The sequence below is a fragment of the Erpetoichthys calabaricus genome, chromosome 9, assembly GCF_900747795.2.
Source record: "Erpetoichthys calabaricus chromosome 9, fErpCal1.3, whole genome shotgun sequence".
Taxonomy (NCBI): domain Eukaryota; kingdom Metazoa; phylum Chordata; class Cladistia; order Polypteriformes; family Polypteridae; genus Erpetoichthys; species Erpetoichthys calabaricus.
This window is the reverse complement of record NC_041402.2, coordinates 29,223,931-29,251,347: the sequence shown is the minus strand read 5'-3', so window position 1 is coordinate 29,251,347 and position 27,417 is coordinate 29,223,931. Positions and strand designations below refer to the sequence as shown.

The 27,417-nt window shown below is 36.9% G+C and overlaps 1 protein-coding gene across 3 annotated transcripts in view; it reads left to right on the top strand.

The window, feature by feature from the left end:
• Positions 1-1,680: 1,680 nt before the first annotated feature.
• Positions 1,681-27,417, top strand: part of LOC114657408 (rab GTPase-activating protein 1) — a 211,885-nt gene continuing 186,148 nt past the window's right edge. For 2 of the 3 annotated variants that reach the window (XM_028809212.2, XM_028809211.2), the window contains exon 1: positions 1,813-1,963. The gene's annotated coding sequence lies outside the window, so the exon portion shown is untranslated. Of the gene's footprint in view, positions 1,964-27,417 lie in introns of all 3 variants that reach the window. The other variant, XM_051931762.1, reaches the window with a different exon arrangement.

Below are 27,417 nucleotides of genomic sequence, written 5' to 3'. Positions count from 1 at the left end.
TCAACCTTCCTTCTCTCCATCATATCGGCTAACTCTCTCCCCTTACCAGTCATATTGCCAACATTCAAAGTTCCTACCATCAGTTCCATTCTCTTTACCTTCCTCCTCTCCTCCTGCCTCCGGACACGTCTCCTCCCCTCTTCTTCTCCTTCTTCAGCCAACAGTTTCCCAATTTCTGCAAGCACCCTGTTGGCTAAAAGTACTGGTGGCGGCCATTGTTAACCCGGCCTTGACCGATCCGGTATGGAAGTCTGTATTGTTGTCTACATATTGATCTGGCAAAAATTTATACTGGAAGCTCTTCCTGATGTAACCCTCCCCGTTTATTCGGGCTTGGAATCCGGCACAAAGAAACAAACTAATTTGTGCATCTCCTGTGGCTGGGTTAAATACATATATAGCCCCCACGTGCCTGTATGCACTCCTGACAATGTGTGGGCATCCTCCTGATGAGATAGCAGATGATGTCCTGGGGGATCTCCTCTAGACCTGGATTAGGGCTTCAATGAACTCCTGGACAGTCTGTGGTGCTTCTTGGCAGCTTCAGATGCACTTATACATAACGTCCCAGAGGTTTTCAATTGGATTCAGGTGTGCGAAATATGCAGGCCAGTCACAATCTGCCTACACACTCTGGCCACATGAGGCTGAGCATTGTCCTGCACTAGGAAGAACCCAGGGCCCACAGTACCAGCAACAGTGGCTCTGAGCATTTCATCCTGGTACCTAACAGTAGTCAGGGTAACATTGCCTAGCACGTGAACCCTCCAAGTATATGCCTCTCCAGACCTTCACTGACCCACTGCCAAACCGGTCATGCTGGATGATCCTTCAGACTGCATAACGTTCACCATGGCATCTGCATACTCTTTCACATCTGTCACATGTGCTCAATATGAACCTGCTCTCATCTATGAATTGTGATATTCTCTGGCAAATGCCAATCAAGCTGCATTGTAATGGGCTGTGGGCACAGGTCCCATTAGAGGACATTGGACCCTCATGCCACCCTCATGGAATCTGTTTCTAAAAGTTGGTCAGAAGCACGCCAGTAGCAAGTTGGAGGCCATTTTGCAGGACTCTGGCAGTGCACCTGCTGTTTCTCCTCACACAAAGGAGCAGATACGGGACCTGCTGCTGGAGTTGATGCCCATCTATAGCCCTGTCCTGCTCTTCTTGTGTAATGGCTTATCTCCTGGTATCTCCTCCATACTCTTGAGACTTGGTGATAAACTGTGATGGTTAAGTGTTCCCTTAATTTTTGAGCAGTTTATATATATATATATATATATATATATATATATATATATATATACAGTATATATACAGTATTATATATATAAAAATCCATGTATTTAAAATAGCCATAAACCAAGACTGCTAGATTTTGTACTATGTATGCATGTATCTATCTATATAGACGTATTCAAAGAATGTTGGGTATACATGATGTTTATGTTCTACAGAAATTTTATGTCCAATGGTAAAATGTGAAAAGGAAAGCCTAAATGCTTTAGTCAGGTGACTGTTAATATGACTGTAATTGTAATATAAATGTAAATAAATGTCTATCTACATATAACACTTTTCCTATCTATCTATCTATCTATCTATCTATCTATCTATCTATCTATCTATCTATCTATCTATCTATCGAATGTGATGCAACAGAAATGGCAAAGGCACGAACAGCACACATGCGCACAAATGCCACTTTCCAACGAGTCCGCCCGCTTTCCGCAGAGATGTTCAGGTAGCGCCGACTCGCGTGTCGGCGGGTGGCTCTGCGCGTGCGCGTAGCTCTGTGGGCTGGGGTTTGGTTTGTGTGTTTACAGTGCCCTGGCTGAGAGTTATTAGCACGGTGTCCAGTGGAATTTTTCTCGGTCTGATAGAGGAGGTGGCGCCGGTGGTGGTGGTGGAGGTGGAGGAGGAGGAGGGACAGAGGCTACGAACAAACAAACAGGTAAGCGTGCAGGGACTCATTGGGTACGTTTGTCTTGCTGGTGTGTCAGGACGGCGAGGCGCCCCATCAGTGGAGCCCTGTAAACACCTCGAGGCCTGTGCGTCATGTTAGGCCTCGTCCGTGTTTGCTGTGCGTTGCTGTCATGGCAGGTTCACGTTGAGGATGCGGTAGTGATGCTGCCAATGCTTCGTCGCCGTTGTAAGTGTGGCACCCCGTCGTTCGTCCTCACGACTGCGGGCACATCGACGCCGCGAGCGTTGCTGGTTACGTGAGTGCGGCGCCGGGAGGTGTCCCTGTCTCTCACACTCTCACTCTTTCTCAGTAGGCTTGCGTTCCTAAGTGCGCAGTTCTTAGGATAGACGCGTGCATGACGCCTCGATTGCACTTCAGAGTTTCTGGCTCTGGGACCACTTTTGACGTGGGAGCCTGTTTGTTTATTTGTTTTTACTTGTCAGGCACTGTAAGGGTTTGCCTGACGGGGAGAAAGGCGCTGCTAGCAAAGCGTGGCTTTATTTGTGGTCATGATGTGTGTCTGAAACAAGCAGCAAGTTACCATTGTGAGTTTGAACCTCGGTGTCTCGGCCCCCTGCGACTTTATAGCCGAACACTTTATATGACAGCATGGCCGTTTTTATTTACCATTTTTTTCCAGAAGAGTCTGATAAACAGTAATGTACAATATACACGATATATAAACGGAAATACGCAAAAGTGACCTCCTTTTTATTACCAGTATTCTACAGGAAGTTTGCACAAATAAACCTCACATAGTTGGAGTTTATGCAAAAGACAACCATTATTGTTCTGCAGATATTTTTTTTTTTTTTGCTTTGGGTGATTCTCATTGGTCCAAAATGACGTAAGCCTCCCGGTGTAACTCCCAAACAGCCCAGCATCCTTTGATCCGGAGTCAAGCCTGATGTTGAACTGTCATCTTATTGTTTTCGTTTTGCGCACCTGGTAGATGAAGCTGACATTAACTTCAGGAATGACCGCCCTATTGGTATTACCAAACAGTAAGCACAATTACAGCCAGAACAATTAGAAATGCATTTGGGAAAGTATTAATTAAAAAAACACTTAAACTTGAGAATCCGTGTTTTGGTGTTTGTCAAGCCTGGTTAGTGTAATTATGGCTTTTAGGACACTGAAGCCAGTGCTGGCAGTACATGACTTGTCAGAGTGACCAAAGGTTTTATTATATATAGGTTTGCATGATTATGACACAATAACGGACAGTAATTGCATTTGATTTTGTTATTACGGTTAATTTCAATTAACAGCACTGCAGTGAAATATTTACCAACTGCATTCTGTACCTGCAGTACAGTAGAACCTTCATTTTGCATTAAACCATTTAAAATGTGGTGTTGTGGGTTAGTTGAAACATTAAAAATTTAGTGTTTTGTTCTTTTATTCTTACAGTAAAGATGTAACACTTGTTTGTGTTTTTGTAATGCAATAAATTATATCTTAAAAAGTCTGAATTAGCATAAGTTGCCCTAATTTGGAGTGTTCATAAGAAATGGAGTCATTTATTTAATGCGATAGAAGTACAGAATAAACAAGAATAGTTGCATCATGTATTGAAATATTAAAATGTATTCTTTAATTTAAAAATGTAAAGTATTCTCAATTGTAATATAAATGTCATTTTTCACCCTCTCAAGTTTTCCATAGATGGCTAGATCCCGATCCCTAGTAAATTGATAGTAATCATTGACCATGAAATAGCCTTAAACGATATCCCATATGCTTATGTTTGAAATTTCTCATTTTGAACTTTCTGGGAGTGGCTCTTGGAGGGCTTGGACCACCGGCAAAGAATTAAATAGCAAAAGTATTATATTTGTGGTCAGCAACCTTGAAATAGCGTAAAACGACTCTCCACTTGCCTACATTACTGATTTCCATTTTCCCAACTTTTGTGAAAAGGAGTAACTTTGACCTCTTGTATCCCATTAGGGGGTGGATTCTTTGGAGTGAGTTGATGTGTTATGCACAGCTTCAAGTTCTTCTCTTCATTTCTGCTGAAGACACCCATTGGTTTACTCTTTATCATAAAGGTTTAATATCCTAAACAAGGTCCAAAAATGGCCTTAAAATGTTTTTTTTTTTAGTCTAGAGAGCCAAAAATAGAGGGTAACCCCAAAAAAGCTCATGTGTATTTAGACATCAAGACAAGTGAAACAGTATATCATATGTGGGGGCTTTTCTCGTGTCGGTGAGTTGGGAGGTGTAGGTTCTTCAGTATGCAGATAAGTATGAAATAAGAAGTATCGCATTAACAATCCTTCTTCCCCCCCCCCCCCAAACACAAACGTTCCTTCTAAAACCCCAGCCCTCAGCACCACACAAAAATGTAAAATACAGAAAAATGTTGAACATGGGTTTTGTTAAATTGGGGTTCTGAGGTATTAACTACAGCAAGTATTGCTTGTGTATATAAAAATTAAAGTACATAACAAAATCTTTAATAGTGGAAGTAAATATAAACACCACCTGACCTTTTTAATATACAGGTATGTAACCACATTAAAGATATTACTATACAGCCAAAATATAGTAAGCTTGCAGGATATTTAGATTTTAACACACTGTTTGGTATTTGGTGCAGACTCAGTCCTTGAACAGTTATGTACTTATTCTTGAGGAAAGAAATGTAATTAAAGGTGTACTTATTTAAAAATCAAAGCAGCATTGCAGGTGTTTGTTTTTCGGTGTAAGTTCCTTGTCAGCTCAGTGAAACATTATGATCACACATGCTTCTGTAGTTCTACTTAACAAGATGTTGGTTATGTTGCATAAAACAAGAGTCGTTTCAGAACCATTTGAATTTGGAGTAAAGTAAATGCAACATAGCTTTGGAAAAATAATTGTGTGAGGTGATGACATATAAATAGGCCTCAGCGTTGATCGTTTTTTAAAACCATCGCTGCACACAGTTTTAATTGGAGCCTTACCTTTTGATAAGTAAAATGTGATGGCCTATTTTATCTGAATTTGCTTTCAATACCCTCCTGGATTATGGACCTGCACTATAGCATAAACTGGTAATTGGTGGTTATCTGTGTTGCTGACTGAACATTACTGGGACTTGGTGTAGCTTATCTTTCGTGTCCTCCTCATAGTGGACTATAAGGATGAATTCTAGAAAGTTGCATAAAAGTTTGTGGGCAGTAATGCAAAAGTTTCCGCAGTATGCTTATTTGATCAACATCATTGCTATTGAAAACAAAATTCCAAGTTCAGTTCTAAATTTACCTTTAAAACATGTAAAAAGTGTCGAGTCAATTTTCCTAAATTTTCTAGAGGCTGCTGCAAACATGAGAAAGGAATGTACAGCCATTAAACAAAATTTGTTAGGGGTCAGCAGAGCCACCTGTGTTTATTCATGTGATGTCAGTGCCTCCGACTCACGTATGATTAGTGAATTTGTCTGTGCTTGATTACCGCACTTATTTGTTGTTTTGAGCTGTCTGTAACTGCAACATCTTGATTCCTGATGCAAGGGAGTACCAAATGGAATACAGTAATTGCCACCTTTGAAGCAAGTAAACAATTAATTGTGCAGCATATTTTCAAGTGTTAATCAATATTGATAAAAATCATTATATTCTTTTCCTGGTGCTTAGTGTTAAATTTCAATAGTATTTTCATCCCTAGTTAAAGGTTTAATAATATGGTGTAATATCTGCTGCTGGGGTATGTGAATTTCCCCTTGGGGATTAATAAAGTAACTAGATAGGTAGATACTTTATTAATCCCAAGGGGAAATTCATATACTCCAGCAGCAGCATACTGATACTCTTTAATATTGTTTTTTGTAATAAAGATGCAGGTAAAAACAGACAGTAACTTTGTATAATGTTAACGTTTACCCCCCTGGGTGGAATTGAAGAGTCGCATAGTGTGGGGGAGGAACGATCTTCTCAGTCTGTCAGTGGAGCAGGAAAGTGGCAGCAGTCTGTCGCTGAAGCTGCTCTTCTGTCTAGAGATGATACTGTTTAGTGGATGCAGTGGATTCTCCATTATTGACAGGAGCCTGCTGAGTGCCCGTCGCTCTGCCACAGATGTCAAGCTGTCCAGCTCCATGCCAACAATAGAGCCTGCCTTCCTCACCAGTTTGTCCAGCGATGAGGCGTCCTTCTTCTTAATGCTGCCTCCCCAGCACACCACTGTGTAGAAGAGGGCGTTCGCCACAACCGTCTGATAGAACATCTGCAGCATCCTATCTATCTATCTATCTATCTATCTATCTATCTATCTATCTATCTATCTATCTATCTATCTATCTATCTATCTATCTATCTATCTATCTATCTATCTATCTATCTATCTATCTATCTATCTATCTATCTATCTATCTATCATCAGACTAGACATTAATGAGTATTAAGTAAATAAATAAAAAGCTAGAATTTGAACACATTTTTTCAATTGCTATAACATCCAACAGTTTTCTGATTATAAACATTTCAACACATTCAGGCAAGGTTTAACTGACTTCAAGGCAACACCTTTAACACTATCTTATCAGTCAACTGTGACATGACGTGACATAAGGGTCATTCCATGTCAAATCAACCAATGGCCCACACACTATGGACTCAAAAAATTCTGGCAAAATTACCAGGTGTATCCATGTTAGTCAGGAGACACCCTGTAATTTTTTTTTAATGTAAGATCAATACTTTTCAAGATATAGCTAGTTTACTGAGAATGGGGTGTGTCAATTTTATCCAGCCTCAAGTCCATATCTCAAGAACTGAAACACCGAGCAGGCTCAGACTTTCCACATTGGTACATTAATTAGTATAGTATGTGACAAAATTAAAACATTTGTTCCAGAAGTCCCTGCATGGTCAAAACTGCCCCTTGAAATTGACCAAAATTTAATTTGAGTTTTTGGCTTAGCTATGTTTATGCCCCAGAAACACATATTTGTGACCAGTAAAGAATATTCATATGGCTATATACTCTTTCTAAAAATGCAATAAGCAGACCTCTCATATCTATAAAATCATGTTGAATTTAATTTTCAGAGCACCCTAATGGCATGTGGGAACGTGCAGATAATTTTCTAAATATTTTTCATTCTACATTATCCCTTCTTTCTCAAAACATAAACCTTACGTTTCTTATGCACATTTTTAATGTTTATTTTCTATCCTAAAAATAGGCTGAATGCTCTGAGTGTCAATAATTGTAATCATTGACTTTTCAATCAGTAAGTTATCAAAAATGTCAAACTTTTTATCATATCAAATGACGATGTCCTATCTCATGTTGCTGAACAGAGAATGTTATTCTCCATGGCCAAAAGAGTACCTGGTACTCGAGAATACCACTGTTACATCCCTACAGAAGATGACAAACTCTAAGTTACCTGGGTGTCTGGTGAAGACAGTCAATTTACTGTCCGAATATTCATCACTGAAGCCGCAGCTGAGATCCTGCCCTGTCACGCTCACACTCCTGATGGTTTAGATGCGTCCCTCACATTAGACCATTGTCCTATTGGAGGTTATTTTGGGTGCATGAAAATGTTGGATTGGTGTGATTTAAGGCAAGAGGTGGAATCAGACATCCTGACCTGTTTCATGCATCCAAACTGTCTTTCCATTGGCCTTCTAGAGTTGGTATTTGTGGGGTTCCATTACAGTGTGTCATTGCACTGCTTAGTGCACCTACAACAGTCAGTGGGAGGCAATACCTTCTTGATCTCAAAGACAAAGATGCCCTACACTCCGCACTTTGATTGAAACAGAAATTAAATGGGTCGCATTCCTGCTGCTTCACTGCCTGGATGTTAACATTTCATTATAAGTTGTGTTGAATTTAATGATAAATCAAGCTGCTGTTGTTCATGTGGTGTGCTTAATGTGCCTTTGGTGATTTATTTTTTTCCATTAATTCTATACCTGAGTTAGTAAAGAACTTGATGATTATTATTACTGATAAATGATGAATTTAACCCATGTTTGGAATAGAAAATTAAAAATGAAAAATTTACATAAGAAAAATAAGACATGTTTTTTGACAAAGAAATGACAATGTAGGTTGGAGCATGCTCTGATTTTACAGTACCCAGATTGGGACTCAAATGCAGCCATGCATGTAGTGTATTGGAAAAATAGTTCTAAAAATGTTCTGGACATTCCCACAGTCCATTAAGCTGGTCTGAAAATTAGACCCAAAATGAATTTTCTCACATTTGAGAGGTCTGCTGGTCAAACCCTGATTCAGTTTCTTGTTTGTTTATAACCTTTTGAAATGCCCTGTATAGGTATCTAACATGGAAAAAAAAATTCAGCAGGCTTTATCAGTTAGAAGTATGCTTTTTGAAAGCCTAAACATGGCAAAACCGTAGATGCAAAATAAAGCAGTATCAAATTTGACACCCCACTCCCCTAACAAAATTGGCTATGTCTTGGAAAGTATTGATCTTATATCAAAGTAATTTTGTAGGGTGTCTTTTGAATAACATGGATATACCTGGTATTTTTTCTTTTAAGTTAAAACCCCCCCCGAACAGATTATTTTTTTATTTTTTTTTTTTTATATAAAAGTTTTATTGAATTTATTTGAAATATGTGACATTCCATACAATCAAGTCAAACTTAAAAATATAAATTCAATTTAACCTCCACCCATGAAACAGTGGGAAGGCCATCAGTCAGAGTAAAACTTTTTTGAGAGTAGTATAGAGAGAAAGGAGTCTTTCACCCCTATACAAGTGCTTATTCTAAAATAATATTGATTAGATCCTGCCAGGTTTTAAAAAAATGTTGAACAGATCCTCTTAGAGAGAATTAGATTTTTATTATTATTAAACAATTTTATTTAACTTGACTCCTCTATCTCTTTGTTTGTCAAATCATGCAACTGATTTTAAACCCACTTTTGGTGAAGCAAATTTCTTCAAATTTTTCATATGTGTTCAGTATTGATGACAATACAATAATCTGTCAAAACCAATGCAATTATGTAATAAATTTTGCCGTAATCAATGGCTGTACAATTCCAATTAACGCACACACAACAATGACATTTAGAGAATATAATGAGATATAGGAGCATACAAGTGAGAGATGCATCGGATTGCACCCACTTGCCTCTTCCAGTGAGTGGAGTGGGTAAATATGTGTGCCAACTGTACTTATTTACTCTTGTGAAGGAATAGCCTTGAGGATAACGGCGAGGAAGTATTGGCATAAGCTTGTCGTTCTGTTGTCAGTATTTTTTTTTATTTTTTTGCAGTGACCGAACGCTAATCCCATAAGAGCCTGATCAGAAAAATAGAGACCAAAATATAATTCTTTTTAGTATTCAAACAATTCTGCAAAGAAGATATATTATTTAGTACAGTACTTTTAAAGAAGCTTCCTGTTCATGAAAAATGATTAAAGAGAAATCATTTGCAAAATACTCAAAAACTAAGTAAAAAAATTAAAATATAAATTTTAATAAAATTATTTTATTTACTTTAGTTATGAATGTAATAAAAAGCAAAAAATAAATTTTTCTTTAACCACAATTTTTGTGGTTATATACGACTAAATAAAATCGTGGGGCACACATAAATTAATTCATTCAATCAATTAATAGCTACTTTCATTATAAAATATAAAAAAAAACAACAACATTGTAATTCCCTACCATGCTAAACAAGTTTCAAAAATTGTTTGAATCAGTTAATTTATATGAAAAAAAATGTGAAAAAGATTAGAAATGGATCCAGCAAGGAGAGAGGGACAGATGTTTCTGAAAGTAAATGTACATGTAAAGAGAAGGGAGAGTTAAAGAAAACAGTGAAAAGTAGAGCTTTATGGTCAGAGAATTTCAAATCACTGCTATATGTGTTGCCGACAGATATGCCAGATGTGCAGATCAGGTCTAATATACGATCACCAGCATGGGTAGGAAAATCAGCATGTTGAAATGAAAACAGTCCACCAGGATTCATTTCTTAGTTTACAAGTAGGAATGCAAGTATGGATGTGGAAATTGCCAAGAAGAATGACTCTCTGGGAAAGGGAAATTAACTGGGTTAACAGTTTGTCAGATCAGATAAGAAAAACCCATTGTATTCAGGTGGAGACAGAAATCAACAAGTAAGATAGGACCATATTTCATTATTAGTGTAAGAGCCAGACACTCAAAAGACAATGGACAATCAGTTGGGATTCTTTTGATGCCTAACTTACTGTAGATCTAACAATTACTGCAATGCCTCCACCTTGTCTTGTGCTGCGTTAACTGCCTGATATGCCCTGGAATTTAATCTTATCCTGTGCAATGTTGCTAGGTACCCAACATAATTGCAGTACAACATATTATACCTTCATCTATTTGACTGTGTGTGTGGGTGTGTGTGTGTTTGCACAATTATAGGCGGAGTGGTGGCTCTGAGGCTAGGGATCTGCACTAGTAATCGGAAGGTTGCCGGTTCGAATCCCATAAATGCCAATAGGGACTCTTCTCTGTTGGGCCCTTCAGCAAGGCCCTTAACCTACAATTGCTGAGCACTTTGAGTAGTGAGAAAAGCGCTATATAAATGCAAAGAATTATTATTATTAATTATAATTTAACCACTATGCATACACAACCTGCACCAGCTGACCAAAATATTTAGGGGAAAAAAAAGGAGTCCTGATGTCTAATGGAACCTTTACTTAATTTTCCAAAATGTGTGTCATGGGGTCTTGAGGACACAGGATTAAAAATAATTCAGGTCCTTGTGTTTTTTTATTTTATTTTAATGCTTTTTTGTTTGTTGCATAAAACTTGGAACAGTATTTTTAAACTAATGATCACTGTTTTGGGTGATCTCTGCCAAAACTTCAAGCAATGAGAATGAAAATAGGACATTCTGGAGCTATACCTAGATTAGTAGAAAGTGTGCGATGCCAAAGACAGCTTAATAAAAGTATTCCTAACATTGAAAAGGCTCTTAAAATTGCTATTTAAGTTCAATTAAAGTAAAAAAGCAAATTTGGTCGTATGGAGTATGAAATTATAGTAATATAGTAATTGTCAGTGATTGTTGATAAGCATAGAAACCATATGGCGTTTATTTGCTATATCTGCTGATGTTTTAGTATACAATAGGCTTTAATAGGCAGCTTCACTCGAGAATCTTTTTATAGGATCAAACTAAGGTGGCATTTACAATAAACACAAAAAAAGGCAGGTAACTTTGCATCGATTTTCTTTATTAGGATATTTGACCATTTGGTAACTTTTTCTGACAAAGCATTTGACTAAATGTGTGTAGTATTTACTCCCCTGCTTGCTTCGGTCGCCAAACCTCCAACACCAGCAAGCGCTAAGCGCCAGCCACTTCGCATCTCTGCCACTTGAGTATGTGGATTTCACTTTCACCAAACAAATCTTTTAATTGTGCCGGATACGCCACTTCATTGGGAAGAAACACTACTTTTCCCTGATGGCAACATGAATTGGATGATCTACAAGTCTCGGACTTCAAGTTTAAATCCGAACAGTATATTCAATCTCTTTTCACTGATCTGTTATTTCACCGAGTAATAATTTCTGTTTGTTTGTGCTAATGCGATCTTTGCTATTATTTTTTTTGAGACTTTCAAATTTTAATACTTTCATTATCTCTAACCTGCTTTGCATGTGTATCACGCCAACGTTTTTGAACCTCTTTACAACGTTCTACTTTGTCATCTACTCTTTGTCTTTTATTTCCGGCCTCGGGCATGGTTAATAAATCTCTTGGCACAAACTTTCATGTCCCGCGAGATGAGACTATCTCTCTGAGAAAGTTATGTCTCGTCCCAGGCTAAAAATGTCTGATCTCGTCCCTGGATTTTTTTATTATAATAGACATTTTTGGGCATGAGTCTTGCACATCCCACGTTAATTCATGGAGTGAGACTTAATTTTTGTGCTGCAGGTGTGTGTGAAGTATTTGAAATGGGCGAAATGAAACCTTTGGCATGTCTGTGTAAGTGGGTTTACAAAGAAAACAAAAGAGAAAAAAAGTTTTGTTTAACCCTGTAGATGAAAAAGACTATTGAAAAAATAACCTACTATATGCTTATCATTAATGAGGAGGTTAAAATATTCAATAATTATTAATTACTTTATCACGCAAGCCTTATTATGCTGAAGACAGGGACCATCCCTGGACAGAACAACTCAATTAACCAAAGACACGTCTTTTATTAAGTTGGAGGAACACTGTAGTACTGAGAACTCAATAACAACGAAAATGCTTTTAACAGTGAAGGTGACCTGTTTTCTTAAAATGACTTATTTGAGGAATTTTTTCTTTACTAACTAGATGCTTCTATCCCAATTGACTTACAAATGTCAAGATTCATACTGGGGAGCCTTTTGTTATTCCACAGCAGCTAGCTAGCAAGTTCAGAGTTAAATTTAATTGTCCAAGAAATTTATAGCATTTGGGCTTAATACAAGTAGTTTTTGTGCACATCACTTGACAAATGAGTTCAGTGGTTGATGTTAAGGCTGGGTTATATTTCACGCGACACATGCTCCCGTATACGCTACTGCTGTTTATACCTGCGTGCGTACTTTATGTAAATCTGTAAAATTCCACCAGGTGGCAATGTGAGATATCATCATGGTGAGAAAATATTTGGATTCTCTGTGTTGTGAATTCCCTGAAATATCTATTAAATTCTGAGGACACTTTGCCACAAAATCTCTGAAAAGGATGGATGTTTAATGATTACATCCATCAATCCAGGCATGTGCCCATTCCAGCAAGCATTGGGCACGAGGCAGGAACAGTCCCTGGAAAGGGCATTAGCTCATCGCAAGGTGAATACAAGCACATACATACACTTGTGTCATTTTAGCATCACCAAATCCCCAAACCTTCATGTCTTTGGAAGGACACCAGAGCACACTGTGGAAACCCACCAGGAGAACATGCAAACTCCAGGCAGGGAACAAGTGGAGATCGATTCCCTGCAAGGCAGCAACACTACCGCCCCGCCACTGTGCCGCTTCCACGTGTAATTATTAACAGTGTTCATTAATTAAATGAAGTACTTAATATACACATACTTTGTAATATACATACTTTTTGAAAGTGATATCAAGTATAAATCTAAGGATTCTAAATGTGCAGATAGCTGGAATGTCATAAGTTTAATGTGTTCTGTGTGGCGATTCCTGCTTGCTGCTGTCAGTTCAGGAGGAAGCCAGAGAAGCACGTAGCGATTAAGTGGGTCAGTTTTAAGATGACGTTTACGACGGTCTACTTTAACGATAAAATAGACTATGAGATTAAAATGGACATTTTGAGATTAAAGCTGAAATTTCCACCTCAATCACAAAATGGACCATATGGGGCTTAACTAATCTAATAAATGATTTTAATTTAAACTCCTTTCTGCTTCAGATATAATACAACTATATTATACAGACAGTACCTTACATACAGTTCATAGAAAGGCCAATTAAACATGGACATTCCACAAAAGATATAAACGTCTGTATTCTCTCTAAACAGATACAGTAGAACCTCTGGTCACATATGTTTCCGAATACGTACAAATCAGGTTACGATCAAAAAGTTTGCCAAAATTTTTCATCTGTTCTCGACCACACGCTCTGGTGGCAAACAGAAACACTGGCGGCCGGTTTCCCTATGTGCGTTCGTATGTGCCAATGATTTCCCATTCTCCGTTTCCCATTTTCTTTTGTTTGCGAATACAGGGCTTAACAAAGCAGCTGATGTTGCAAAAGGAGTTACAATGTTAACCAAGCAGATGCCTCAAGTGCCTGGAAGAGGTGGAAAAACTGTTGCTAGTGTGGTTGATCGAGAAGCAGCTTGCAGGGGATAGCATAAGCGAGGTGATCTCATGCGAGAAAGCCAGAAAGATTCATGGTGATTTGCTGAAAAAAATCCTTCTTCGAGTGGCGAAGGTGAGGAATTTAAAGCCAGTAGAGGATGGTGTGAAAAGTTTTGCAAGAGAAGTGGCATTTAATTTTTTTTTCCTTGTGCTTAAAACTCATAAAAAAAAAAGTGTTTACAGCGAGTGCGAACTCTTACAATGTTAGTTTTCTGTTGTTCAAGGTTTTCTCAGTGTTATTCAATGTTTTTACATTTAGTTTACTATTACACTGTGTATTCTGTGGTATAATTAACAATTATTGTGCTTAAAAATATACTGTATGTATATTTATATACAGTTCGTACAGTCTGGAACGGATTAATTGTATTTACATACAATCTTATGGGGAAATTACATTCGGGTCGAGTCCAGAGTTTTGGAATGAATTACGGTCGTGACCAGAGGTACCACTGTATGCAGTATAAACTTCAATATATAATGCTAGTACCATATTAGAGTGGCATATGTTAGAGTTTAACACATTGTATATATTTTTTTTAAATCAAGGACTGTGTTTATACAGTAGCTGGTATGCCTTAAAGTACACATGGAAGCCAAATAAATGCCATTATCTAGGATAGCTAACTGAGTAGCTAAACGAGCCTCTCCTCGGAAAGAAGCTTTTCACTTTCTTATCTGTGAGATCCTGCTTTTAGTGGACTGGTAGTATTTACCCAAGATGTGTATGTCTGATACAAATAGTGTGTGGGTGAGGTTGTCAGGAGTGCTTCTTGAACTTTTTTTTCCTCTTGCGTTGCATAGGTCTTTAGTGTGTGTTGGATGGAAGCTAATGACAATTTCTTCTAAATGACATGCTACAGTTTGCTTTTGGAGATGGTAGGTGGTAGGTACAGTGTCAAATGATGCTGTGTGATGTGAACTCTTCAAATATTGGGTCAGTGATGGATCTGCAGAACTTGTCTACAGTGGACCAAGTGATCTGTATTGTGTGCATTTGTATTTTTTTCTTTTTTTGTTAAGCAATGTTAACAGTTAAGAGTACAAAAAATTGTAGTGGTACTTGGCAAACTGTAAGAGCAATCAAAATCCCAAGCAGCTGCACCCTATAAAAGTGAAGCATCAGAACCACAGTCTTGTTTTTACTCTGTTACTAATGTCAGGATGCGTAAGTATAAACCAAACCACCTGTTTGGCATGAAAGTACAATCTTATCTCTCACTCCAGCGGTTGTGCCTTGTAAGGATTTAGGCTCCATTTCGGGACTGCCTTTATGGCTCGCTGTCTTGACAAAGATCAAGACAAATAATTGCCAGTTAGTAAGACCACGAAAGTGTGAGAATAGCGAATGAAGTAAAGTTGCAGGCAGATCAAAGCCGGACTTGTTTTATTATTTTGGAGATGCCAGCTGTACAGTGCCCTGATACATTTAATATCACAGAATTCAGGAAAAAAGCTGGTCGATACCTTTGGACTTGCTCAAGTATCAAGTCAGGATCATACATTCTGTGTACTTTTTCTTCTTCAGTCTATTCAAATTAAAAATGATACTTTAACATCACTACAGAAATGTTTAGATAAACTGCCCGGAGTACAGCTGTTTCAGACAATCACCTAGACCAAATCTTAAGGCAGACCTTTGTATTTTGGTGGCTGGCACTAGTCAATATAAATTTCTAATTTTACATATAGTGAATCATTTTGCAATAATAAATGAAGTGCAGAGATGCTGACATGCTAATCAATCAAGCACTAGTCTGAAGAGATGAATTGAAATGAGAGGTCAGTACCACTCTGAGCAGTTGACAAGTTCACAACACCAGAGCAGGCATCTCGCTCAGATGCCACTCAACTGAGTTAACTGAAGAACAGCAGTAAGCCAAGACTTACAAAATAGTAATAAAACCAGTGAATAAATGCATTGCAATCTTTAGAATTTTAATTGAATTCTAGAGTTCCGAACAATGCATCACCAAGTCAGGCAAGCATGTACATATAAAGCAAAAGAGATAAAGTGGTGGCTGCGCAACATGCGCCCACATGCAGCTAAGCACATAAAGAGATCAAAATTAAAACTTGCCCCGTATGGAGCTCCCTTGGTATAGCTTGGTTAGGATTGTTCCTGCCTAGATCATCTTCAAACTTGGCACCTTATTCAGTCCGACTCTTGCTGTTTGATAACTGAATTTAGTTGGCAATATGAAGATCTTCCAGTGAAATATCAGGCAGATCATCATGTAATTAATGAGTGAGGGCAATGTCCAGCAATTTCAAACTTCCTGCTGAAGGTAATGCAGAGTTATAGTTTAGGTATGATATGTGATCATATTCACTAGAATGGCACCTATCAAGCATAATGTCACCTGTTTGGTTCTTTGTGAATCTACAAGTACCTACAGTATGGACATTTTATACAAAATAGTATTTTTCCCTTTTTTAAAAAGTCTATTAATCAATAGCCCTAGTGGTCTGTTTGGATGGGCATGTGCCCTGAGGCCTGCCCACAGCAACAGATCAGACTTGTGGATCTAAGAGCACAGTAGTGGGGCATAAAAAACATTAATTTGATCTTTTTTTTTTTTCTCCCGAGTGAGAAAACGAGTAACAATTAGAATGCTGTCCTTGTAATTTAGGGAAATCTTCTCATGTCTTCTTTAATGTTTTAAAATAGTAATGGTGTGTGTCATTGCTTGGGTGTTTATGTTTACTGCTGTATTAATTGTATTCACATAAACAAGCCATGACTGTGTAATAATGAACTCCATTATCTTGAATATCAAAAAAACACAACTGTGCTTATCACAAAGTACAGCTCTTACAGCAGCTTCTCAGAGTTGTGAGTAGTAGTTGTGAGTGTCCTAACAGGTGGCGCAGTGGTAGTGCTGCTGCTTTGCAGTAAGGAGACTGTGGAAGATTGTGGGTTCGCTTCCCGGTTCCTCCCTGTGTGGATAGCGCTTTGAGTACTGAGAAAAGCGCTATATAAATGTAATGAATTATTATTATTATTAGAAACACTGAAATAGCTTACTAAAATCAACAAAATCTCCATTCTTAAGGAGTCAAGGTATTACACTTCAGTGTTCACAAAAGACTTGAGCACAAGCTGCAAACCAGCAGTGGTCCTGAAATAAAAAAGGCCTGAAAATTAAATGGTGGCATACAGTATGTAAAATACAAAGAGTTGATAAGTGTAAAATTCAGAAATGATCACATGCACATGCGTGTGAAAAGCTATGTGCAAATTATTAGACCACTGATTGGTGTACTGGATTGTCCCCCACTCCAAATAGGAAAGTTATTGATGGTTGTATACCGAAAATGGGAACACAAATTCTAGCTTCCTTTATTTAAAATTGTTTTTTCTTGACTTGTGTTAATAATTTTATCATTTTATAGTTGATTAGTATATGTTAACTTATTTATTTGTTTCTCTTTGTGGCAAAAGGAAGACTCTTAACATATTATGTGTTTTTTATGAAAGTTGTTTGTCTCTTATTCTTTTCAAATTTTCTTATAGACACAATGCTCTTAAAATAAAGGAATATTCAAATGTAGTATCATGCCTGTACCTCTCTGCAACTACCTCTGGAATGAGATGTTGTAGGGGGTTAAAAAATCTTTGACAGTGTGATTTATTTATTTAAAATACTATCCACGTCAGATGTGTTCCTAAAACAAAGAGCAGCTACGGATATCAGCCTCAGTAGGGAAGAGCACGGGTTTAATGATGTCAGTAGTTTACATGCTTAATGCATTTTTTTATTTAGTTATGTTTACATAAAGAAGATATTTGTCTTCTCAGTTGAGGCCACAGAGCTAAAAATAGAAGACACAGAGAGGTAACCAGAAAAAAAATTTTTTAAATTCAGAAACATTTAGGCAATTTAAAACCAATCATTTAATACCTTACGGAGAAAGGTTTCACCTAGCATATTGTATTCACCATCCTTTTTATAACATTTTATACCCTAAAACTTCACTGCCTGTGAAGATTTTTGTTAGATAGCGTATGGCACATTGTGAGGAGCAGTTTTTGCTGGAGTGGGTTTTTTGAAACTTCTGGGTAACTCTCATTCCTGATTTATTGATGGTTGAATGTAATGTGTGGCTGTCTCATCTGAGGTGATTTGTAGTTTCTTCATCATTGCCCTTTGGCACACATTTATCATGCTATTCACATCAGCTTCAATAATTTTGGCATTCTGCCTGTTATTTTATAGAGCCTCTTTAAATGTAGCTAAGTAAAGCAACTCATGGGTGGTGACTGACTGGGCCATACTGTAATAAAAATACAACATGAGATTTTTACCCAATTTAGGTGAACAGATGCCTAAGTGCTGATTACATATAGAATGGGGGTTGTTTGTAGGAATAATGAAATTTATAATTAATGGTTTCCTTAATATTTATATCTCTCACAGAACAATTAGGCATTCAAAATTCTGAAAGTCACAAATTGCTTTCTTAATTTTTTGACATTCAGAAAAAGATGATTATACTCTATGTAGTAGTTATAATCTAATATATCTAAACTAATATATATGACTGGAAGGGATATAGAAAATTGTAAAGATGACCTGAGCAGGGATACCAAACAATAATTAATCTTTAAATCTCAATCTGTATTTTTTCTGTGTGTGTGTGTGTCTGTGTAAAGAAAAAAAATAATTTAGATTTTTTTCCTCAATATTATTGAAAGGCACCATATCAATAAAATTCCATAGTAGGGTTGTGCATTGCAAGATATTATCTTTTGGGATTAACAACATTTTCATATCCAGTGCGTCTGTAGCTTCCTTAGCATTAGACCCAAATGTTACCCGGGCTGCAAAAACCGCGCTAAGAGCGTTAGTCTCAAGTGTCACTCAGCCAACTGTGCAGATACATCTTATGCAAGTGTTAGAACCGAGAATTACTTGTAAAACTGCTGTCAGTGCTGCTATTCTTTAGAGAAATTATGTCTGAGTGTAGGTTTTCACTAATTATGAAATATCTGCACTTTACCAAAAATGAAGACTTTGATTAGAATACTCATCCAGCACCCAAAATAAAAAAAAAAATTTGGGTGATATACCAGGCCATTGTAGTAAAATTTTGGAGCGTTTACATTCCAGACCACAATGTCATAATTGATGAAAGTCTCATGGCTTATGAGGGCAGACTGTCATGGGTACAGTACGTCACGTCAAAAAAGCAAGATTTGGCATAAAGCTTTATGAGCTTTGAGAATCTAGAATGGGATACATTTGGAATTCTGTCCCATACACAGGGAAAGGGGCAATGTTTTATCCGAAATACAATCGGTATGGTGTTATGTCATCGGTCCTGACTTTGATAGATGGTCTGCTGGATCGAGGTTACTGTGCAACCATGGACAATTTTTATACTTTGCCAGAGCTATTTGACATCTTGCTGCAAAGAAAGACTGACACATATGGGACAGTGTATCCTAACTGTCGTGGCTGCCTGAAGTCTTTGGCAGAGCTAAATTACGGCGAAGAGTGCTAGTAGCTTGGCAAAAGGGTAAAGTGGTTGCACTAAAATGAAAGGACAAGAAAGATGTTTGTTGTCTTAGTACTGTACATAATGCAGCTACAGTTACTATACAGGCAAAAAACAACAAGCAGGTTACAAAGCCTTGTGCTGTGGTCGACTACAATAGCATGATGGGCGACGTAGATCGTGTGGATTAAGAATTGACATTCTGTCTCTTTATGTGGAGGCAACAAAAGAAATACTACAGATATTTTGTTATCTGGTGGAACAGTGCATTTGGAATGCATTCGTGTTATACAAACAACGCTGGCAAAACTGTATATCATACAAACTTTAGATGACAGCTTGTAGTACAACTCATTGCCGCGCCACACTACCGCTAAAGAGATGTGGTTGACCCAGCACAATCCAGAACATCTTATTGGTAGACATTTTATTGATTATATACCTCCAACAGGAAAATAAAAAACAACAGAATCCTACTTGTACCTGTGAAGTGTTCTGTTTAAAAACTGATGATTCTGTAAAGAAAATCCAATAAGAAACACACTATTATTGTCTTGACTGTGACTTTGGATTGTGTCTTTCACCGTGCCTTACAATTTACCACATAAAGGACTCATTTTGAGATTAAATACTATTTTGGCATCATTAGTAGTATTATTATTACTGCTATTATTATTTTTGTTATTATTGTTCATTTTGTATTATTATTTTTATTCATCATTACTGTTATTATTTGTATCGTTATACTTTTGAGATTTAATAAAAATGTTATTTTTCATGCCAAAAAAATGCAATGCTTTTTACGTTTTTTTTGTAATAAAATGCAGTGCTAATGAGGTTAATGACACTGAGACTTTGTGCTAATGATTTTTGTTTAACCTGAACCTATATTTTAATAAACTTAACCAATTGTGGAGCTGCAGGTTTTTTTTTTATTTAATCCTGGCACATCAACAGTTGGATTGAGAAGATATGAGCCCTGAAGTGAATTGGTGCCCAATACGGACTTAATTCTCACCTTGCACCTGTTGCTGCAAGAATAAGCTTTTGCTCTTGCAACCTTTATTTTGGGTTAAGAAAATATGACAGTGAATGGATATATAGATGAATAAATCATTACTTTTATGGCCAGTAACACCAGATTCATCAGTGTGGTTGAGCATACTAGTATAGTTGCTCCATGCTTCTTATTTTTCCAAACAGATGGAAGATGAGAGATGTTGCTGGAGCCATATTTGCTTAGTTGCATTAATGTACATCAGTCAGACTCAAGTGAGAAGTTAAAAATAACCTGCAGAAATGAACTTTTCTTTTTATATGAGAACAAGAAAGACGGCGAGGGTGTAGATTCATAGAGTAACCACTTATTCTTGTTTGGCTCATGCAGCATTTCCATTTCTGTTTGTGTTTGTAGACGGACGGACACTCCTAACGTGCTGTATGTTTACTGAGCAAAGGATGCCCACATGCTTTTATTGGCTGCAATTGTATGAACTACCAATTTTTCAATAACTCTGAACCTATCAGAATCATAAAAATCAGATTTATGTCATTAGAGCTAAAATACAGTAAAATGTTAAACTCTCAGTAGTCAATAGTAATATTGGTTTTATTTAGGTTTTATTTATTTACTTATCCATTTATTTATTGTGTGTGAGTTTTTTTTTGTGTCTATGTTCACTGTCTGCAGGGGCACATGCAAGCAAGTATTTCATTGTACATGGTACTTGTACACATGACAATAAAGAATTGAAATTAATAATTTTCAAACCCACAATACTGGTGGTGAAATCTATGTAAACTATTATCCATTCTCTTCAGGTGTATTAACGGTATAGCAAAATTTGTATTGACATATATAGTAACAACCTGAAGGAAAGAAAGTAGCTATAAATAAATACATTTCCAACAAATCATACCCTGAATTTACACATCAAAACATGTTGGTTTTATGGTTAATTTATGCTTATTTTATAAGTAGTACACATTGTTTATGAATTCATTCTTAAGAGATGTTAGAATAAATGTGTTGTTGCTAGGGACAAATGGAGTTTAAAGGCTTCATAGCATTTATCTGAAATCAATCACATTTGCTTGTAACAACGTGCCTGTTGTAAGAGTGTGTAACTGGCTGACCTAGAATAGCTGCAATCCCTGACTGGTTTTATTCTTCTTTCTTTTCTTTCTGGTGCCATTTGGATATTTTAAATAAAATATTAGTTAAATAGGCTTCTTTTTTGTAGTTGGCATTGTGTTTTCCAGGTTTTTGTTTTGCTGTTAATGAATATTATAAAATATTACTTACCGTATTTGTATATGTTTAATTTGCAAAGAGGTTTTGTTAACACATGTACATATTTTATATGAATTAAATGTTCAAAATACTTAGGATAAAAGGATGCCAAAGTGTTGGCAAATTGAAAAATAAAAGTACTGAATATTACACAATGATTTCTCTTAGATATGTAAAAAATTTTACTGTGGTTAGAAAAAAGGCTTACAAGACTGAACTACATCTGCCAGAAAACTACAACAGTCATCTGTCTTCCTTATATATGTCATCTATGATTAACCAAACTAAAATTCTGATATACTATAAAATAAATATATGACAAGATTTTTTTGTTTTTTTCTGCTTATGTTTAAACAGGCTTTTTATTGTAAAAGCTTGTCTATTTGAATTATCTTGGTGTACTTGTAAAATAAAGATGGGTGCTCTGAAGGACCTGGCTTATAATATAATGAATGTTGATGGTTGGGAAATAAAAGAATGTAAAAGTATTCATTTTCATTTAAGGGACTGAAATAATATTGCACCATCAGTGTCTGTTTAAAATCTCTGTACCACTTCAAACACACTCTCAAAATAGATTTGGGTATTTTGAAAGGCACTCTTTTAGTATATATTTTGCCAAAATTTGAAAGAACTTGTTGGAAATTTCTAAGTTGTTCATATGTGTAATTGATTCGAGGTTTGCTTTCTAAGGTTAACTAACTGTAAATGCCAAGTAAGTTTTATTTTTTTCTCTTTTTAGTCATTCTGGTGTATAAAGGTTAAATCCCATTATAGTGAATACTGAAGTGCCAAAATTTTTAGAATAATATTCATACAACAGCATGTTTAACAGATTTTGTTGTAAAGACATGTAAATATCAGTATAACAAACATTTTTTTGAGCAAAAGTGGCCACCAAAGATTATAATGTGATGCAAAAAATACTTAATGCCACACCTATATTTTTACAGAGTTTCTTTCCTGTTAAACCAAAAGAAGGTGACAGTCTATTTTGAAATTTCCAGTCTTGGGCAGTCTTGGTGAGGCTCGATGAGAGTGTGGGTGTGGCATCATACAGGTATAGACAAATTCTGTAAGTGCTCCACTGAGCATTTGCATGGGTAGTTGTGTCATGTGGAGCGTTTCTCAAAGTTTTTTTTGTAATGAACAAAAAAAATGAGAAACGGCTTCAGTTTACGCTGAAAAAAAGTTACATCTAATGTCTCATTTTCATTCTGTATTTCTAAGTGCTTTTCTGTTAAAAGTTACATTTAATGTCTCATTTTCAAATAAAATATTATTTGTCGTTTAAGAAGTACTATTTTTTTTTTTTTTTTATATATACAGGTATTGGGTTACAGAGTTGCATTAGAGACAGGAAGGCGAGTCCAGGTTTCCAAGGAAAATATAGGTACTCTATTACAGTATAGAGAAGGCAGGTACAGTCTCAGGACTTCAGTCAAAACAGGAGCTGTTACTTAAGTACTCAAGCATGTGAGACAGGAACTGCAACACATGAGCAGTTATCCTGGTTTAGCTTCTATCTTCAGATTAGAAGAGAACACCAGTGGCTTTGAATCACCACTGTGGCAGACCAGGACATGGTAAGCCTGATCCTGCAGAGGACCACCAATTGCTTTGCTCTTGGTTTACTGTTTACCAGACACAGCAGCTACGGAGCTGTCCTTGCACCACTACCATTAGAGATTGCGAATCGCTGGTTACCCTGGTCACAGTAGTATATGTATGTCCCTCATGTTTGTTATAACGAAATTGACATTATAACCAGACATTTTTATTGTCCCTTGAATTTCATTACAACAGGATTCCACCTGTATTTGAGGGGTTTTGTTGTTTGTCATAACAGTATTATTTTTTCTTTTCTATTTGTAGATTTTCTTCTGGAGACAAAAAAAGTTCTATCAGACAATACTTTCCATTTTTTTGTTTGCCTTGAGCAGTATTTATATTGTATCTACAATATGTAATGCAGAAAATAGCCTCAACCTCTGTTCTTCTTAACAAATCAATTGTGAATGAAAATCAAACTTGAGGCAGGTAGTCTGTCCATAGTCTGTAAAGCAGTGCTGGTGGTTTTTGTTTCTCTTTCTAAACTCCTTTTCTAGCTGCTTGGGAAAGCCGTGATATTATCAAGTTTTATTGATCAGGTTATTTAACTGTCTTCCTCAAAGATACACCCCCATGTTAGCTTATAAACAAACTTGGCTTTTACTGACATGGGGCATATATTGTAGTTCAGTTGATCAAAATGTAATATTGCTGTTTTGTCAAAATGCACAAAATGTTTTTATTATTGTTAATAACAAGTTTTTTCATTCTTTTCCCTAAACTAAGAATGAAGCTTTAGTACACTGTCCATATTCCCTGCCTCCTTACATGGAAAAATACTCGCTCATCCCAAAATATGTGATCAAGAAAATCCCAGTAAATTCTTGAGCTGGTTAACAAAGGAAATCTCCTGCGTTGCAAGGGCAAAAGTGGCATGTGATGCAAACCTGTTATCAGGATAGTGCTATTTGAGAGTAGCCATGGTATCTCCTTTTGTTATTGGTCAGTTTATGGCTTAGATTTTCCAGAAATTTAAGATTTGAATATTTTGTATTAAAAATAACCATATTTTCGACTACATATACCTAGAGAACTGTGTCCACATTGTATCGTATGACCCCATTAGAGCTGTAGACATGACGTTTTATGTAAGACATACAGATAATGTACATGTCCACTTATTTTCACAAATTAATGGCAGCTATTGATGGGAATATGTTGCTTTTGTAATAAACTTATAAATATAGCCTATAATCACACATTTCAAAAGCCATAGAAAATTATTGTTTAGCCAAAAGCTGCTGAAAATCATATTTCTTAGCCTCATCAGCTGGGCTGTTTTTTTAAAGTTTTGCTGTGGAGATTAGCCATGTTTACAAGGACCTGCAACAGTGGCTATAGTATCCTCTTTAATAAAATCCCTGTGTGCGTCCATGTGTCCGTGTGTGTGTGTCTTCTGGCGAAGTGCGCATGCGCAGGGCACTCTTTAATAAAGGACATCATTGCTGGGGAGAGTGCTAATTGGGTACTCGCGGCCGCGCACATAAAATCCGTTGCTGGGGAGACACCACACATACAATAATCAGCTGCACGCCAGCACAGATTAATATACTTGCTGGAGAGACGCCACAGCAAGCTAAAATAAAGAGAGGAAGGATAGGAGATCTTCAAATAGACACAACACATCAATCAACAGCAACAGAGGAGAGGATAAATGTAATATTGATTATACTTACTGTATTGTCATATACGTTTCTATTATATTTTTATTATTATTTTACTTTAGGCTTCTTGCAAAAATATTTTTGGCAAAAAAAAAATTAAGACAAGTAACAGAATGAGGTCAAGGTCCCTTGCCTTTTAATAGATAGATAGATACTTTATTAATCCCAAGGGGAAATTCAATATAGACTGTTCCTACTAATGTTTATGCACTACTGTTCTAGCGCCTGCTATTGTAACGGGTTTAATGTCTAGTATAGTATACAGGTGCTGGTCATAAAATTAGAATATCATGACAAAGTTGATTTATTTCAGTAATTCCATTCAAAAAGTGAAACTTGTATATTAGATTCATTCATTACACACAGACTGATGTATTTCAAATGTCAGTTATAGTCATCAACATTAAAAGAAATAAACAACTAATGAAAGTCCCAAATTCAGTATCTCAGAAAATTAGAATATTGTGAAAAGGTTCAATATTGAAGACACCTGGTGCCACACTCTAATCAGCTAATTAACTCAAAACACCTGCAGAAGCCTTCAGATGGTCTCTCAGTCTAGTTCTGTAGGCTACACAATCATGGGGAAGACTGCTGACTTGACAGTTGTCCAAAAGACGACCATTGACACCTTGCACAAGGAGGGCAAGACACAAAAGGTCATTGCTAAAGAGGCTGGCTGTTCACAGAGCTCTGTGTCCAAGCACATTAATAGAGAGGCGAAGGGAAGGACAAGATGTGGTAGAAAAAGGTGTATAAGCAATAGGGATAACCGCACCCTGGAGAGGATTGTGAAACAAAACCCATTCAAAAATGTGGGGGAGAATCACAAAGAGTGGACTGCAGCTGGAGTCAGTGCTTCAAGAACCACCACGCACAGACGTATGTAAGATATGGGTTTCAGCTGTCGCATTCCTTGTGTCAAGCCACTTTTGAACAAGAGACAGCGTCAGAAGCGTCTCGCCTTTGGACTGCTGTTGAGTGGTCCAAAGTTATGTTCTCTGATGAAAGTAAATTTTGCATTTCCTTTGGAAATCAAGGTCCCAGAGTCTGGAGGAAGAGAGGAGAAGCACAGAATCCATGTTGCGTGAGGTCCAGTGTAAAGTTTCCACAGTCAGTGATGGTTTGGGGTGCCATGTCATCTGCTGGTGTTGGTCCATTGTGTTTTCTGAGGTCCAAGGTCAACGCAGCCGTCTACCAGGAAGTTTTAGAGCACTTCATGCTTCCTGCTGCTGACGAACTTTATGGAGATGCAGATTTCATTTTCCAACAGGACCTGACACCTGCACACAGTGCCAAAGCTACCAGTACCTGGTTTAAGGACCATGGTATCCCTGTTCTTGATTGGCCAGCAAACTTGCCTGACCTTAACCCCATAGAAAATCTATGGGGTATTGTGAAGAGGAAGATGCAATACGCCAGACCCAACAATTCAGAAGAGCTGAAGGCCACTATCAGAGCAACATGGGCTCTCATAACACCTGAGCAGTGCCATAGACTGATCGACTCCATGCCACGCCGCATTGCTGCAGTAATCCAGGCCAAAGGAGCCCCAACTAAGTATTGAGTGCTGTACATGCTCATACTTTTCATGTTCATACCTCTCAGTTGGCCAACATTTCTAAAAATCCTTTTTTTGCATTGGTCTTAATTGATATTCTAATTTTCCGAGATACTGAATTTGGGACTTTTATTAGTTGTCAGTTATAATCATCAACATTAAAAGAAATAAACATTTGAAATACATCAGTCTGTGTGTAATGAATGAATCTAATATACAAGTTTCACTTTTTGAATGGAATTGCTGAAATAAATCAACTTTGTCATGATATTCTAATTTTATGACCAGCACCTGTAATGGCAGGAAAAAAACAGTTTTGTTGGTGCACAATAGGATATGTGGCTTGGAATATTCTTATTCTTATATATATAAATAAAAGTAATCTGGTATGCCCTTTTTTCCCTTCTGTCCAATCTGTGCATATGTTTTAATTTTGTTTCTTCCATTAAAAAGATATGAGAATCTGTGAAATAAGTGTTTTCCGACTCCATATGGCTAATTCTTATGTGTTCAGCCTGCACCACTTAAATTAACCGAGTGTTTGGCTGCCAAAACTCGAATATCGAATTCTGCTGCTCCATATTAGCAGTTAAAGTATGCAAACATGTGACCCATACCAGACCCACACAGCTTCAGTTGCAAAGAACCTGTACACTTTGTGACTAACACATAGGTTATTTGAAATTGCTGGTCCAAAATGTAGCCATAAGTTGGCGCATGACTGAATATATAATTGCCTCTACAACTATTGGCATCCTTGGTAAAGATGAAGGTTCTGTTAAAAAAAACAAAAAAAAAACGTTTTGACAAACAATGTTAATTTCACACTGAAAAAATAAACAGAAATCCAACCTTTAATTGAAGTATATTTAATCTAAAAAAAATACTCATCAAGCAATAATTATTTTTAACAAAACCACATGTGATATGATTATTGGCACCCCTAGAACTTCTTATGTACA